Below are 17,722 nucleotides of genomic sequence, written 5' to 3'. Positions count from 1 at the left end.
TCTGCCGATGACGCAGGCTCAACTTAAAGAACATTTCGTGATACTTTCTTCATTGAGCAACGTGTATATAACTTGTTTCTGAGTTAAACAAGGAAATCTCGAGTAAGTCATTAAAACACTCACACAAGTTGCTTATATTTTCTTATTTATATTTTCATTTATATTTTGTTTATATTTGTTTTTGTTATATTTGTGTATCTTGTTTATATTTTTCTATGAAACGATTTAACTAGTTATTAGTTTTAGTGGAACGTTAAGTGGCGCTGTAGGTGAGTGGTTAGCATATTGAACTTCTGTTCGTAGACCCGGTTCGAATCCCGGCGAGGCTGAAACTTTTTCATGTGTTCCTGTTTCAATTTCAATTTCAATGCATACTCAGTGTGATAAGATCTTCTCTTCCCTAGAAAGAAAAAGATGTTGGAATGAAGAGAATTTGAGAAAGTCTCTCAATGGAGGCAATCATTTACAAAGTTTCTTTCCAGCAGTTGTTCTAGATTTGATATTTCCAGCTACTTTCAAGCATTTTCTGATTAATATGTGATCAGTGTTTCTATTTATTTATTTTTTGAATATACAGTATATTAATGAAAAAATACATTACATACACAGCAATATTGAGATTAACATATGATGTTCATTGGACAACACGTTCTGAACCAGAGAGATTGATCTCAGAATGGAGAACTGTTTCGTTAGTCACCTACTTTACAATTTTACCCGCATAAACACCTGGATCAGTACTACCATCTCCTGTCAGTGTCGAGAAAATTTACGTGTAAATTGGGTTGCATCTGCCTAGGCGTTTTCACAACCGCAAATTATCTGGACCCCAAGTAATGGAATTAGAGTCTTAGAGGGGGGATTACTTTTGTAGCTGGGTGTACAACTATTTTATCAATCACCCTATATATCACCTGTAAATGCTGTTTGAAATCACTTAAGACATCTTTACATTTGTTACGTTATTTATATTTTCTGCTTTTTCATTATGGTAAGATAAACGTTTTTGTTAAAGAAACAAGGAATTATTTTCAACGATCAGTTGAAATACTACACACAGAGTTGAAAAATCTGAACCAACCTCAATATCAACTGTAAATGGATTTTAACACTATAAAATACATTTCTACTTATCTCAAAATTTTGTGATCCTTAACACATGGTAGTGTCAAGTGACCGGAGATCTACAGATAATCATGACTGCAGAACTTAAGAGAGAGGGGTGAGAACTGTTCAAATATTGAAAAAAATCAGCTTTTAAGTCGGAAACAAAACCTTTATTGAATGACGTGAGCTGAAATTCAGTGGTGTCCTTCGGAGCATCAGCATTCAAATCAAAGTGCACTTTCCTTCAAACTTACCTCACTGGACGACTATTTTTGGAAGTAAACCTAACAATATTGGTTTCGTTGGATATATAATTTTATGATCTACAAATTTAACTAGGGATGTTTTTTTTTTTCATATCTCAACTCATTGGGGAGATACAGAGCAAAAAAGAAAATATTAAGGACAAAATATATAAGTTTTTAATGTTTAAGTTAAGTTTTCCGAAAACCTTTGCGTCTATCCAAAGCGTGAATAGACAATCGTAAAGCACACCTTAGAGATAAAACCGGAAAAAAATAAATTCGTTAATATCTTGATTAATCTCGGAGATACAGCCTTTTATTTGAAACGCTCATTTTTTAGTTTCATTATAGGGGGAAGGGGGTGTACGGAGGGACCTTCCGCTCGCATCAAGAGACTGGTGGTCTAGAAATATTAAGAATAGTGGACTTGATGATTTAGTACCATCGGTTTCTTTTACTCTCTCTGGTTGATCCAGCTTCTTATTTTGGAAACTTTTCCAGGTTCTGCCTCCCGACTATAACTATAGTAAAATACTTTAATGTTACTTAAAAGTAAGGCATATAATGAACTAATTTTCGGATATGCAGAAATAATTATAAAAGCTTTAGTACAAAAGTACGTATACACACGATAATTCGATGAGCTGCGTAATACAAAAAAAAAGAAAAAAAGCATACACGATTATAGGAAAGGGGGGCAAGAGTACGCAAATTTTAATTAAACTTATATATTTTGGTAAAAAATAGTTACAACGGAAAACTTTTACATGGAACACAAAACTTGAACTCTCCTTTACGAAATGTGAACTCAATTTTTATATACCTCTATTCTTAGAGGAAGTAGAACTCATAAAATGAAAACATTCAAATTCGTTCTCTTGCCCCTATATGTGGGGCAAGAGTACGAAATCAAAGGGGCAAGAATACGCACCCAAAAGAGCATTAACAATTATCACAGATGAAGATGCTACTCCTTTATATGATGTGCATTGTTCATGCCACCATTCATGGTATCTTGCGCACTTGATCCAGTCTTCTATTGGTGGATCACTGTAAATGATATTGCATAATTGACACTCGTACACTACTTCCTCACTGACCTGAGGAGTTGTAGCTACAATTTCGGTTGTAGCTTTCCTGGTGCAAAATGATGTTTGCCATTGCTCTTTGGAGGGCGCCGTTTCGAAAGTAAGTTCTGCTTGAAAGGAGAGGATGTCAGAATCTCTGATTGACTTCGAGAAGATCAAGATCTACTGGTTGAGTGCTTGGTAGCAGTTGGAGGAGGACTGACAACCACCAAAGGAATGCATGGTGTAAATGGTCCACATGGGCCCCCTACTTACCTCCCTTACTCCTAAGATCTAGTTTACTGGTTGAAAGTTTGGTAACCGATGAACGAGCAGCCAGCAGAGAAGTGTTTGATGTGGATAATCCGCATGAGCTCCTGCTTGCTTGTAGTGAGAATCCAGTGTTACTGGTTGAAGGTTAGGTAACAGATGAATGAGAACGAACAACCGGCAGAAGAGTATTTGAAGTGGACAGTCCGCATGAGCTCTTGCTTGTTTCTAGTGAGGATCTAACGTTACTGGTTGAAGGTTTGTTAACAAATGAATGACAACGAGCAACCGGCAGAAGAGTGTTTGAAGTGGACAGTCAGCATGAGCTCTTGCTTGCTTCTAGTGAGGATCTAGCGTTACTGTTTAAAGGTTTGGTAACAGATGGAGGAGAACGAGCAACTCGCAAAGGAGTGTTTGATCTGGATGTACCGCATGGGCCCCTTTTTTACTTCCAGTGAATCATCCGATGAACGATTTTGGGCTCTATTCAGGTCTGATGCTTGATTTTTTGCTTCAGGAATGCTTTCGTCTTCAGACCTGGCATCTACATTTAAGTCTATCACATCCACAATAGAAGGAAGAAAATCTTCTTCAGTGAACACATCTGGATTCAGTAGGACAACTCCAGATTCTTGAAGGCTGGATACCAATGGTTGCAGCTTTGTAGTCATCATCATCATAGGTATTCTGCCTTTATTGGCAGGTCACTTACCGCAGCTGAGAAGCTTCCATGCTCCACGCTTCTCCGCTAACTTCTTCGTCTTCGCGTATGATCTTTCTGTTTTTATATCATCCATTAATTGTAGTCTCCTTCGCCCCCTCCCTCTCTTTCCCGCCACCATACCCTCTAGGACGTCCCTCATGATACAATATCTTCTTAGGCAATGTCCCAACCAGTTTCTCTTCCTCTTCTTAATAATATCTAAAAGTGTTCTTTTCTCACCCACCATTTCTAACACTCTCTCATTCGTTTTACGCTCGACCCAACTAATTCTTTCCATTCTTCTCCACACCCGCATTTCGAAGGCTTCCAGTCGATTTTCATCACCTTTACGTAATGTCCACGTTTCCGCCCCATACAGTACAACACTCCACACGAAGTATTTTATGAGTCTTTTTTGTAGTAAGCCTCAGTAAACAAACTCGTGGGATATTGGGATGGATGGTTCCTCATCCATTTATCACACACAGTTGAATATCAGGATTTCATCGGGTCAAAAAAGGAGCGATTTAATAGTTTCAAATTATGACTGGGATTTGGTGGTAAATTCAACATCACTATCCTATTTTGCCTGCAGAAATCAATCGCTTCGATTGAAATGTGAGAGGTCTGATTGTTAACAAGTAAAAATACCTTTTTCGTAAGCGAATTTGATCGCACATGTTGGTGTAAATAATATAACCATTCTACGAAAAGTTGTGAGTTGATGAACCAGAATTAGATATTCCCACAGAACCTGGCGGCGAACCATCGAATAATTCTTGTTTCATTTGTTTTGTGGGAAATATCTGGGGAATAAAGGAACCAGATGCACTCACCATGAAACAGCTGTTATGTTAACTCCTAAATCACTAGGTACAGTTTTATTCACAACTGATTTTTAGTCGCCTTTTGGCACTTTATGAGGAACCGTGTTTATTCCAGTTTCGTACATGTTGTAGATATCCCGTGGAGAAAAGACGTTTTGTCTTACAAGATCTTTTAGACAATTAAAAAAAAACATTCAACTTGTGGCTTGCTAAAACCACGAGCTCTCCCCAGACCAGTCTTTGAAGGCTGTTGCAAAGCAATTGTTAAATGTCTACGACGGAAAGACTCTGTCCAATCTCTTTCTGCCATTCGGTTCACACGACTAAAGGATATGGGGCACCTAGTTACGTTCAGCAAAATTGTATGCCATTCTTCTTAGATTTTTTAAAGTTAATTCATAGAAGAATTGATCCAGCAATGTGATATATTACACTAATTCGTTCTCCATTTCTTCGGTAAATAGGCCTACTGGCTTTATTGTACCTAAAGACGTTGCAGATTCTCATTCAAAAAAAGAAAAGAAAAATCCTTAATTCTCCTTATATCAGTAATAGGAATGCATAGGATACAAAAAAAATCAGATAATATTTAGACCTTTTATAAAAATATATTTCCAGCTTATTCCATCAGTTACAGAATGCTTGCCACCTACAAGGGTAACTTAAAAACTTCCCGACCTATCCTTGATGAAGCTACATATTGTCAAATGTTAGGTTAGGTTAGCTTCATACATCTTTATAGAATCCCTTACCAATCATTGGGCTGATACCGCCTTATGCAGAGTCGTTTTAACGTATGATTACTAAAGGACTGACCACTACAGGAAACATACGGTAGTCGAACTTTTTAGTATGGCACTAATCACGCGTAAGAACGACTCTGCATAAGGCCCATTGAAATTTATTACTGAAGACTACTGACATTTAAGATAAAAGAGGACAAAGCGTACTATTTCTGAAACCTGAATAAAATAAGCAAGCGTAACGTTATTCAATAACTGCAGATGTCACTATCTCGCACGTTTATCTGTTTCGAAAACTCAAACACCACCTTAGATACTGTTATGTAAGGAATGGAATTTAGAATAAAAATTTATCCCTCGTACATAAGAAAATATCAGGATTCTTCAGAATTCTCAACGTTAGAGGCTACATATGGGAACCAGTATTCGTAAAGTTTGCCGTCACTCTCTATTACAACGGAATCTACATTCTTTTTTGATTGTTAGTTTTAAATCAAATTGGATTCTTTGTCATAGAACAGAAGGGGCAAGAGTACGCACGCGTACCCTTGCCCCGTAGGTATCTGCGTACCCTTGCCCCCTCACTACACAATTGACTTTCCCGTGATGTTGTACAGCCAACTGTTGGAAGAAAGTCAATTTACTTCATCCTGTCAAACAATGGATATGTTAGAAACTAACGCTTTATAGTACTTTGAAATCGTTACAAAATTGTGTAAGTTATTCATTAACTACTTATGTTCCAATATTATATCGAACTATTAGAAAAACATAAATAATTACGTAGATAGTTTGTAGTTTACCGCAGCACACTCAAATTTGTTTAGGTTCTAGACGCCATTAACATCAAACTCCACGTGACGCATTATTGCCATACGCGAATATATTCACCTGATTTTAGGGAATCGTATCCTTACCCCCCACGTACTCTTGCCCCCCTCTACTCTATGTCTACAGAGCAATTGTTAATTAAATAATTGATATACATTATTTCGAGAATCGAGGTAAGACGAGCAATTTTTACGATACTTTTCGTCTTGTCTGGATTCTCATCTCCAAAGCAGGACGATAATTTGAGTTTGCCTTGTCCCGTCCCGAATGCAAAATGTTAATTCTCGTCTAGATTTTGTTTGTTTTGAGAAACGATATTCCTCTTCTCGTGGGCAACACTAAATAAAACCGTAATATTCTCGCCAAATTTCACGTTTCTGCTTCTAATGGTATGGCTTGGGCGATGATGAGCTCCTAAATTTTCATATTATTATTATTATTATTATTATTATTATTATTATTATTATTATTATTATTATTATTATTATTATTATTATTATTATTCCTAACGATTTGATAAATCAAATTTTAAAACATCCAAATATTCAAATATCTGAAAATAATAAAACGCGTATTATCGCCGGTCAATCTCTACGAAAAGTTCTAAGGTAAAAGACAAATATTTACTACGTGGTTCCGATCCGAGGACCTAAAGACTACTCATCGAGCGCCTTGATCACTGAACCACGATCATTACGCCCTAAACAATTCTTCTTTAGTGTGTTTCAGTTAGATTTCTTTGCCTCCACGTACATATTTCTACGTTATTTTTCTTTGTTTTAAAACTTCTTTCTTATTTCTTTTATGATGATAAAGGTCAATAATCTTTGGCACAGTTTATATTAATAACTTGGGTTGTTCTTAAACCATTGGTTCAAAATTTTCTTTCTTCTCCACACCAAGCTACTGATATGACATTTTTAATTCTCATACTCTTCATTTGGTTTCAAAGCAGTCGCCATTAACTGATAAGGCAATTTTTTCCTCCACGATACAATGATTTGAAGGAATGTTTGCCCTTTGATTACGGCTCTCTTCCTACCGAAGAGTGAAATGACTTTTATGTTATTAGCCTTTAAGAGTGATGGTTGTGGTTGGCACTCTATTACCATTTTCCATAACTCCGTAGTTACAGCAGAGGCATTTGCACCAGAATTACGAGTGCATTTACAGATTGCGCATAAATAATTACATTGATCTCGGGTAATACAACCACATTGTTTCTTACAGCTGGGTCGTCTTTGGTGTCTAAAACATTCTCAAATTTGCATGATTGCAAATTTCTAGTTCTACCTTTCTATCGTTTTCTTAATACTAATGAAATAGTGCCTCTTTCTTTTCTTGTATTACTTGCGAAATGTTGAGCACTTTTTAGCTCTTCGCATTTTCACATTTATTTTCATTATTATCAATACCTTTAACATTGGTTTCATTACTGCCAAGTGAAAATTCTTATTTGGGAGCACACACAGGTTTCATTCGTTATTTGGATATTAGATGTTTTATCCACAAGTACTACATCACTGTTCCGCTGTATGTACTGGAAAGCGTCAATTATTGCATTGAGCACTACCGGAATCACTGGGTACATTTCGGTTAGTTGGTAACCCTCTTCACTGGTACTGTTTGTCTTCAGCAATTGATCTCGGTGTATATATGATATTCCCGTATACATGCATTACTGCTTCTGTGTACATTCCTGTTATTATTTGTAAAATTTCCCCTTCTAGAGCCTCGTTGTCCCCTTTAGTTATTTTGTCTATTTTCATGGGAGGACTAACTTTCAGCATGGGGTAACTGACCTCCTTCTCTTCTCCCGTTATGATCTGAATTTGGGTTATCGTTGCTGTTCACTCTATTGTGGATCTCTAGTTGTCCTCGACTGTAAGGAACATTCCTTCTATTCGTCCCCGAATACATGTGTCGAACCGTTCAGAAGACACTTGCAACATATTAATATTTATACGAGGCGCGAAATCGATCGCGTTCGTAATGAATTGCTTGTACTTCACTAATAATCGCAAGTAGATCTGTAACTGATTTAGGCTTTGCGGCTATGACGGCGCGAAAAATATATTAATGGAGTTTTCTCGGTAGAAGTTTGAATAAGCAAAATTCATCAACAGTGGGATCGAGTATTGAATTTTGATGTAGTACATTCAGTTAAGAAATCAGCAGGAGTTTTATTCAACTTCACAACAAATTATTTTTTAGTAAATTAGCTCGCAGTGTAGCCAACCGCTCCTCACTTAAGTACTTTTCTCTAAATGTTATCACAAATTGTTCATACGTAGCAATTTTATTACGCATTACTTAAAACCAGTGAATAGCTTGTCCTTTCAAACTTCTAGAAATGAATGACAAATGTGCATCATTGGGAACTTCTGCAAGTGAGAATTGTGTAGGTCAATCGAAAACTTGTACGTTAGCGCTTCTTCCTCTCTGCCCTGGTAATTTTATAAACTCAGATCTCGATGAATGAAAGAATTCATGATGGTTGCCAACTGTGCTGTCTGACTATCGATTGCAGAAAATGATTCTGCTGCTCATACTATGCTCGGTGGAACCATGTCATTGTGAATAATACGTGAGCAGGAGGTAATCGCCTCTTCTGGTGAAATGTTAATGTGGAGAGAGACTTCTCTGTGATTTGCTTCAATAATTTTTAGTCTGGAAGAAACCATTTCTCCTATGGCTTCCACTTTGACGGTTATTCTCAAATATACACTCTCGATAGTGTTTCTTAATTTTTCTGTTGCATTTGGATGTACGGAAATTATGTCACTTAATTATTTCTCTACTTCTGACCTATTTCTTTCTACATGGCCAGTAATACACTATTATAACTTTGTTTGTCAAAAGATCCTATTTTATTTCCTAGATCATTTCTAATTTCTTCTAAATTTCTAGTTGTTTGTTCTAAATTTTCAGTAACCTGGCTTACTGTCCCCTTTAATTGTTATACGGTGTTCTCTCTATGTAGCTGTTGTCCTGTATTCTGCAATTACTTACTCAACCTCAGAATATAACTATAATATATTCTGGTTAATATAAACCATAGTGACTGCATTATACAATTGGGATCACTGTTAACCTTGTGGTGTCATAGAGTATGTCACTCTGCCAATATTTACACAGTACAAAATATCAGCCTTTTTGTCCATTAGGCGGTACTGACATAACTAACCGCATGGTCCATGGAACCAACACGATCAATGACGCGTTGACAAGAGCTCTCCATAAACTTCGTCCTTAGCCAACTAAATCCAGTTTCTACTTTGTACTCCTATTTCTGCGAGATCCACCTTAATATTGTCCTCCCATCTGCTCCTAGGTCTTCCTAATGGTTGTTTTCCGATTGGATTTCCAGTCAACACTTTGAAAGCGTTTCTACTTTCTTCCATTTTGGCTACATCATCTGCCCACCTGAGCTTCCTAAACTTGATCACCCTAACAATGTTTGGTAATCTGTATAAATTATGCAGTTCCTCGTTATGAAGTTTCCGCCATTCCCCATTCCTATTCCTCTTGGGTCCGAATATTCGTCTCATAATTTTGTTCTCAAATACTTTCATCTGCTTTCTTCGTCCACGCAACTATATATTACAACAGGCATGGTTGTCGTTTTATATATTTTAAGCTTCATATTTCTCGACAGAATTAGCGACGACAAAAGATTTTGAACTGAATAATAACACGAATTCTTTGCTTTTATTCGACATATAGTTTCTTCGTGGATATTATTTTGGTCTGTTAATATTGATCCTAGATATTTGAAATATCCATTTTGTGTAAAGTATTATTTGATGTTTTTAGCGCATCCATAATTTGCAGTATTATGATTCCGACGAACTTCCATGTATTAAGTTTTTCTCTGTATTTACCTCTAAACTCTGTCCCTGAAAGCGTATACTGACATAGAACTAATAAAATGCAGTTGTAAGTTCAAATTCTTTACTTCAAATGATAACATCAACAAGTAAAGGAAACATGTGGCAATAACTTGATTCTACACATAAACAATGACAACCAACAATGCTAAATAATCTTTTTCTATACGTCAATATCCAGTGCTACTAATAAAACAATAATACATATATCCACTACCATAAATCGTGATAATAAAAAGTCCCAAAAAAGTAACAGTAGTAGATAAACAGTAAAACACGTAATAAAGCGTATTACATTGATTCAGATAATATCTGAATTGTATTTTTCTAAAAAAGAATGTAGAGCTGCACACAACTTTATTAAGAGCTAGACACAAGCGCTTTTTCTGTAAATAGTTGATTATATTTATACATTCACATATGTTTGTATGGTTGATATTATGCTTTTCATATTATGTTACTTGTTGCTATATTTTCAGAGTACTGGTAATTGTTGTTTGTTCAACTGCGGCTCTTCATATGATACCGAATCCAAATTTACAGACATAGGAAGTACACAAGTACAGCATTGAATATAAAAGGCCACATTGCTGAAGTTGAAAAGCAGAATACGTTAAGTAAACATGAAAAGGAACTGATAAGGTAAGCTACAGATATTCGTACTGTATTTTAATTGAGAGGATATCGATAATATTTATAAGTTAGAATGTCTACTAGAATTAAAATTCAATACGAGAGAGTATCAAAAAGTTCGTGCACTCACCTAGAAAGAATCCACTCTGGAGAACTGACACAATGATGATATTAGTTCTTCTCTACGTAGTCACCGTGCCTAGCGACACATTTTTGCCAGGCGTTTCTTCAATTTCCGTAAGCCTGTTTAGTAAAAGTCTTCAGTTTGGTTTGGAAATCACAGTTCACCCTCAGAAATGACGTAATCTCTACTGTCAAAGTGGCGCCCTCTGGGTGTACGTTTATTTCTGGGAAGGAAAAGAAGTCATTTGGTTCTAGATCTGGTGAGTATTGAGGTGGAGCAATAAATGGCATCCTAATTCCACCGTCTTCATCATGGATGCGTGGTCGGAATGAACTGGTGCAGTGCCTGCCAAGAGCAGCATCCCTTCGTGACCAATGCACAACGTTTCTGTTTTAGTTCTTCTCGATGAGGATGTGAAGATGTGACATGTGGGTAATTGGTCAAAAGTGTGAGTCAGGAGATGTTAGTAAGAGGTACTAGCAATAGTTTGAAGCTATGGCAAGTAATCTGTCATGATGACCTCCTCATAGTCCTAGAAAATGGAAATCATCACCTTGGCGGCAGACTTCTGCCCTCGTGCCCTTTTAGAGGTGGAGAGCAAGGATGTTTTCACTGTTTGCTCATTTCATTTGTTTCTGGATCATAAAGATAAATCCGACCTTCATCGATTGTAACTAGTCTGCCGAAAAAGAGCCCTTCATCGATTTCACAGTGATAAAACATTTCCCTTACAGCGTCCTCGCAATTTCTCTTCTGGAAAGGTGTGAGCAGTCGTGCGATCCACTAAATGACACTTTCTGAAGATGCAGCTGGTTGTGAATGATACTTCAGGCAGACCGATAACGCATACTTACTGCACACATAACACTTTCAATGGTTATCCTGCTGTCTTCCATTATGATCTTCTCGACTTTCTTCGTCAAGGTGGCATCATCCGTGAAAGCTGGTCTTCCAGATCTAGAGGCGTCCGCGGTGGTCATTTGTCCAGATTGGAATTACCACTTGCCACGTGGATACCATCTCATGGGATAGGTTTTCATCCCCATTGACTTCTTTCATCTCCTGGAGGATCTGCTTTGCTGATTTCAACTGAAGATGGAGCAACTTTATGACGCTCTGTGTCACACTTCAGCGATTTACCTGCAAAAAAGAATGAAAGAATTGTTGTAACTTGTCCAGAATTTGCATGGTTAACATTCAAGGATTTTACTGTAAAATGCATGTCCGACGGGGTTCGTACTTTGTCACCTTCTACCTGATTGTACGAACTTTTTGATACTCCCTTGTAGAAGAGTATATAAAAATGAAAAGTGTTACAGATTTCAATTTGTACGCAACTTGTAATGAATTATATATATATATATATTTGGGTGGTCCATAAATATCAATTTTCAGATCGGGCTGGTCTCACCCCCTAAAATGGTTCCATATGGGACTAAATTAAACCAGGAGAAAAATTAGCTTCATTGAATAATATTAAATGGTGCCCCAAGCGACCTAAAATTTTGAATCCGATTACAGTACATAGTATATTGGGAAAAATCTGGAATAAACTCATGTAATTTAGAAACGGCTAAAGGTAATGCAAAGATACCCTGGATAATAGAAATAGAGGAAGAAACATATCTAATTTTGTATAGTACTGCCATTGCGGCTATCTTGAAATCCGCCATCTTGGCCATTCAGGTCAAAATTTTTAAATAGAAAGAGGGTCATGTGACATATCGTTTTGAGGTATCGTTTTACCAGAAGCACAAATCTAGCACTATTTTAAAGATAGCTTTAGTCATGTAAGAATTATTACCTGTGAAAAGATTTCTCCTTTTCAGATTAATAATTCTTACACGACTAAAAGTAAAGACATGAGTTCGGCGTGAAAAGAACGAAAGGGATATGCACGGCTTCAAACGAAAGAGGAACGGGAAAGAAAATGCACTTCTGAAAAAAAAAAATGGTTTGAACTTTATACGCCAAAAGACATGGAGCAGTTAAAGTAATGAAGAGGAAAACCCAGTTGAGAATGTTAGAGAAAATGTAAATACGAATGCGTGTGTGCCCGGACCGTCCAAGAGATGTAAAAGGGGGAAAAACTAATTTTATTATTCAAAGACTAGTGTTGCTCTTAATCGATAACAGATCACTCATAGAGCAGCAATACATGTTCTGACAGCGACAGCAGAGGCATTAGGCCATAATGTAGAGGAACTAGCAATAAATGGGTCTTCCATTCACCGATGCTGAGAGAAAACCTGTAGTGAAGTTGCACAGAACTACAAGAAACAATTTCAGAGTGCATCAAGTGCGTTAGTTGTGCATTGGAACGGAAAACTACTACTGAATTTGACTGGCAGAGAGACTGCCGGCAGGTTATCAATAATTATTACAGGAGATGGTCATGAGAGGCTAATTGGTGTTCCCATTTTGTCGTCATCAAGAGAAGAACATATTGATTCTACTATAGTACATTCGCTTGAAGAATGGACTTGGTAAAGTTCTTGCAGGCAGTTTATTGTGACACTACTCTTTGCAATATGGATTTTGTCAACGGTTCTTGCATTCTGCTAGAGCAGTAGCTCAAAAATAACCTTCTATACCTTCCTTGTAGACACCACAATTATGAATTAGTTTTAAAATGTGTATTTGATAACTGTTGTGTTTCGTTTGCATCTGGACCGGACGTTCTCCTATTGAAGTGTTTTCAGAACGAGTGGTCTAGAATAGATTGCACTAACTTTATTCCAGGAATTGATGATGATGATGTAACAAACAATATTTCCGATGTAAGAAATGAAGTGTTGAATTTTGCTATCAAACTTGTAGAAGCAGGACACTGCAGAGAAGATTACAGGGAATTTTTAGAACTGACCATCATATTCTTGGGTGGCATACCTCCTTGAGGAGTTTTCTTTCGTTTGCCTGGAGCAGTTCACCATGTAAGGTGGATGAGAAAAGCAAGCTACTATTTAAAATATTTCTCTTTCGCCAACAATTTCGTTTAACGAAGCAAATAGAATCTGGTCTTTGGAGAGTATGCACTCTCTGATCCGACTATATGTTCACAGTTGGCTTAAATGTGATCAAACATCCCATTCACCATTACAAGATCTACAATTTTTGAAATTATCTGAAGTGGCTCTCTAAATTTTTACGCCGACTCTGGTACTTGACGGAGGAACACGTAGCATTTGGTTTTTTTGATGATAGAGTTACCATAATAGAAAAGCAAAAAATGGTTGAAAGAATTAAAACTATAAGGGAAAACCGTGAAGCAGCAAAGAAGCTTGACGCAAGAGATGATACCATAAAAATTCTTGTGAAAAGAGAAATCAGTGATTTTGTTACAACAAACAAATTTTCTTCGAGGGATTTAAAATACCCAAAGGGTTTCTTGAGTGTGATCCGACTTCATAGCCAAATAACAATGACTATCTTCAAGGAAAGACAAAAGTTTAATTCATCCACGTAACAAACGGTGTGCAGAAAGAGGAGTGTACCTAATAGAAGATTACAACAACGTTCTTACGAAAAATGAGGAGCACAAACAGTTTCTTTTGCAGAAAATAAAGGCCCTCAGACAATCTTTTCCTACATGCGACAAAGTGAACTATGTAGCAAATAAGATTCGTAACTTACCAAAAAGATACTACACAAATAAGGGATATTTCAATTTCTTCCAAGTTATAATTTTTTTTCCTCATAATGGTCTATGAATCATCTTGATGGAAAAAAAAAACTTATGTATAGTTCAAAGCGAAACAAGCAGTTTGTTTCTGTTTATGTAAAAGACTTCCAAAATTCTTACATATCTGTGTTCGATAACTGCAATAAAATAACATTACATGAAGCATTTTGGTTTTCATACGTAATAACTCTTATATGAATATAGGTAACTTGAAAATAATACCAGATTTGTGCATCTGGTGAAATGCTACCTCAAAAAGATATGTCACATGACCATCTTCCTATTTAAAAATTTTGACCTGAATTCAAGATGGCGGACTTCAAGACGGCCGCAATGATAACGTATACAAGATTAGGTTGGTCTCTTCCTCTAGTTCCATTATCAAAGACATCTTTTCATTCCCTTGAGCCGTTTCTAAATTACAAGAGTTTATTCCAGCTTTTCTCCATACACTATGTATTGTAAACGCATTCAAAATTTTAGGTCGTTTGGGGCACCATTTAAAATTATCCAATGGATCTAATTTTTCTCCTGTCTTAATTTGGTTCCATATGGAACCATTTTAGGGGGTGAGTCCAAAGAATTCCTAAATTTATTTTTCCCCATATAAATTTGGACCACCCTATATATATATATATATATATATATATATATATATATATATATATATATATATATATATATATATATATATATATATATATATATATATATATATATATATATATATATTTGCCTTTCTTACTGCGTGAATTTTATTTCGCAATTTTTTCTCGGTGTGGACAACGTCGAGAAACTGAAATTCTTCGGGATAAAATTTGCGTTTCTACTCCTCTTTGTTTTGATTTTTAAAATTCTATATAGGTAGATGCATCTTTACTTTATATTCGACCTAGAATTATGTAGAATATAAAATTATTGTAAAACACTTAAAAATGTCACTTTAAGAATCAGCACACAAGAGAAGTAGGAACTAAAGTTTTATCCTGTGGAATTTCGGTCCTTCCGACGAGCCGAGAGCAGCAATGGTGGGTGAAATATATAAGGAAAAGGAAATAAAATCCGCCAACAAGAAAGGTGCTAAAAATTAAATTTTTGACCTACCTATGTAATTATTGTAAGTTGTTGTTCGGAACCTTATGCACAAATGACTGCTCATAGTGAATTTGATAAAGAAGCTTTGTACTTTTAATTTTCACCGAAACTGGAAGTAATTTAGCTAGAGATGCAAAAAAGCCGGCTTTTTTGAATCGATGGTTTTTTTCACATAAAAAGCCGGCTTTTTTGGAAAAAAAACGAGAATTTTGGAAATTTTGGCTTTTTTCATTTTCATGATTTTTCTATCCAAATAGCTTTCTTATAGTATATTCTATAGTTAGATAAGATTTCCGCGACCTGAATGCCATATTTAGCTCTTTAATTCACCATCAAGATGGATGGAGCACATATTTTACGAATTAAAGCTAACATGAAGAATGTAGTATTTGAGGGCAATTTTACAGGTTATTTAACTTTATTTTAACTTTTGAGTTATCGACATCTTTTTCCTTCTCTAGATCATTTTAGTTTGTCATCCGTGTTTCATTTCTAAGAGCTTAGTACTCCAGCTTCTAGCACGAAAGTTAAACTTACGTTTTTCTATATATCCGTCAAAGCATACGTTTTTCAATATGTCCGTCAAACCGTATTTGCACATTTCTGTTATACTGTAGTTGTGCAATGATTTAGCAATAATTTTCCAGATGCAACCTTGAATACCAGTTTATACAAATAATCAATAGCGGATTTAGAAAAGTACTTTGGGAGGGGTTTCTCTGATTGTTTCGTTTTCTAAAAAGTCCTCATTTTATTTGGGAGGTGCTTGAAGTTTATGGGTACAGGCATAACTAATATTTCGTTTCGTTTATATGTTTAGCAATAATCTTCGGGATACAACCTTGAAGATCATTTTATACTGAGAATCAGTGGCGAATTTAAAAAAGTGTTTTGGGAGGAGTTTTCTTACTACTAATGTTTAGTTTTTCTAAATATTCGTAATTTTTATTTGACGGGAGCTTTAAGTTTATGAGTAAAGGCATAACTAATAGATATTTCGTTCGTTTTAGACATTCCACAACTTTGGAGAACAGGCTTCAGTCCGAAAGACCGATCCTCTAACCTTCGCAAAACCGTCACTGCTGGTAATTAGTAATAATAACGATTTAAAAACAATAAGAAAGGAAGTCGGCCAACTCCTATACTCCTAGTCGGCCAGTACACGCGCTATTTCTACATTCTCAGATGGAATGAAGGAAGGCTTTGTCAGAATGGTCGAATGCTGGGTTGAATCCCGGACTTCCCGATAGAAGCGCAAAAGCCAACCACCCAGTCACGTTTGTTGTGCAGTTGTATTTAGCTTAACTTAAATATATTCCGTAGTCTTTTTTTTTTTGTTCCGTAATGATATGTTGAATCCCTCTTGTTAAAAATTCAGAAAACTTGAGGACTGGGTAAACCGTGATGGTGGTCAAGGGCGCCCATGTTGTGGTTTCCAAGGAGGGGAAGTATAAGCGACGTTTCAAAAATAGTTTCAAATTTTGCTGTAACTAATGTAAAAATCCTATTGGATTTTCAATATTCTGAAGTACATTTTCCTGTAGGGGGGGCAAGCGCCCCCTTAACCCCCCTGATGGGCGCCCTTGATGGTGGTTATAAAAAACTTGACTGTAGAATTACAAGAATATACAGAACCATGTGCAGCCTTTAATTGTATCATACAAATCTAAGTATTTCTCTTATGTTTTATTTTAATTTTACTTGTTTCAAAAAGAGGGTATGGAATATTTTGAAGTAAAAATACTACATACAATTTTGCTAGTTATTTGTGTATTTTTTGAAAGAAGTTTTTACTCTTAGGGTTGGCTCGTTTACACCAGCTGTTTTTTTTTTAAATAACTGGTTTAAACTAAAAAAAATTAAAAGAACAAAAATGCGAATCGTGTGAACTTCATAGTGACGTTTCACATGTCAAACCATCTGCATTAGTCTTATTTCCTTTTCACCTTTTAATCAAGGTGTCCCATGTTCAATTGTCGGTCGAACCACAACCCTTCTTTCATGTGTAAACCAAGTACTCTTTCGGATGTCACTTTAAGCGAAAGTCTTCTCCTTGATAACCTCGGTATTACGTAAGGATGTTAAGCCTAAACATACAAAACGAAACCAAATTATATATTTCTGCATGCCTGTTGTTTTATAAAGAAGCGAAGGTTGCTTAAATATATTGATTAAAATTGGTAAAATTTATCGATTGCCTACTTAGCTTCCAACATTAGCTTGGATTGGACTTTCAATGATACCTACATACTAAATTTGTAATTTAATACCTCAGTTTTAGAAAAATAAACACACTGCTGAACAAGACTGCACTTATTTAATATAAAAACACATTTACACGTGACGTTTCGATCTTCTATCCAAGATCCTCATCAGACGTGAGTGTACGTCTGATGAGGATCTTGGATAGAAGATCGAAACGTCACGTGTAAATGTGTTTTTATATTAAATAAGTGCAGTCTTGTTCAGCAGTGTGTTTATTTTTCTGATTTTATTCGCAAGACA

The 17,722-nt window shown here is 36.0% G+C and overlaps 1 protein-coding gene across 2 annotated transcripts in view; it reads left to right on the top strand.

The window, feature by feature from the left end:
• Window positions 1–17,722, top strand: part of LOC145688541 (uncharacterized) — a 285,826-nt gene that overhangs the window by 254,636 nt on the left and 13,468 nt on the right. For both annotated transcript variants that reach the window (XM_081762927.1, XM_081762926.1), the window contains one exon: window positions 10,163–10,325. The gene's annotated coding sequence lies outside the window, so the exon portion shown is untranslated. The remainder of the gene's footprint in view (window positions 1–10,162; window positions 10,326–17,722) is intronic.

This window comes from Thermobia domestica, chromosome 6 (assembly GCF_964235325.1).
Source record: "Thermobia domestica chromosome 6, izTheDome1.hap1.1, whole genome shotgun sequence".
NCBI classification, from domain to species: Eukaryota; Metazoa; Arthropoda; class Insecta; order Zygentoma; family Lepismatidae; genus Thermobia; species Thermobia domestica.
This window is presented reverse-complemented; position numbering and strand designations above follow the sequence as displayed.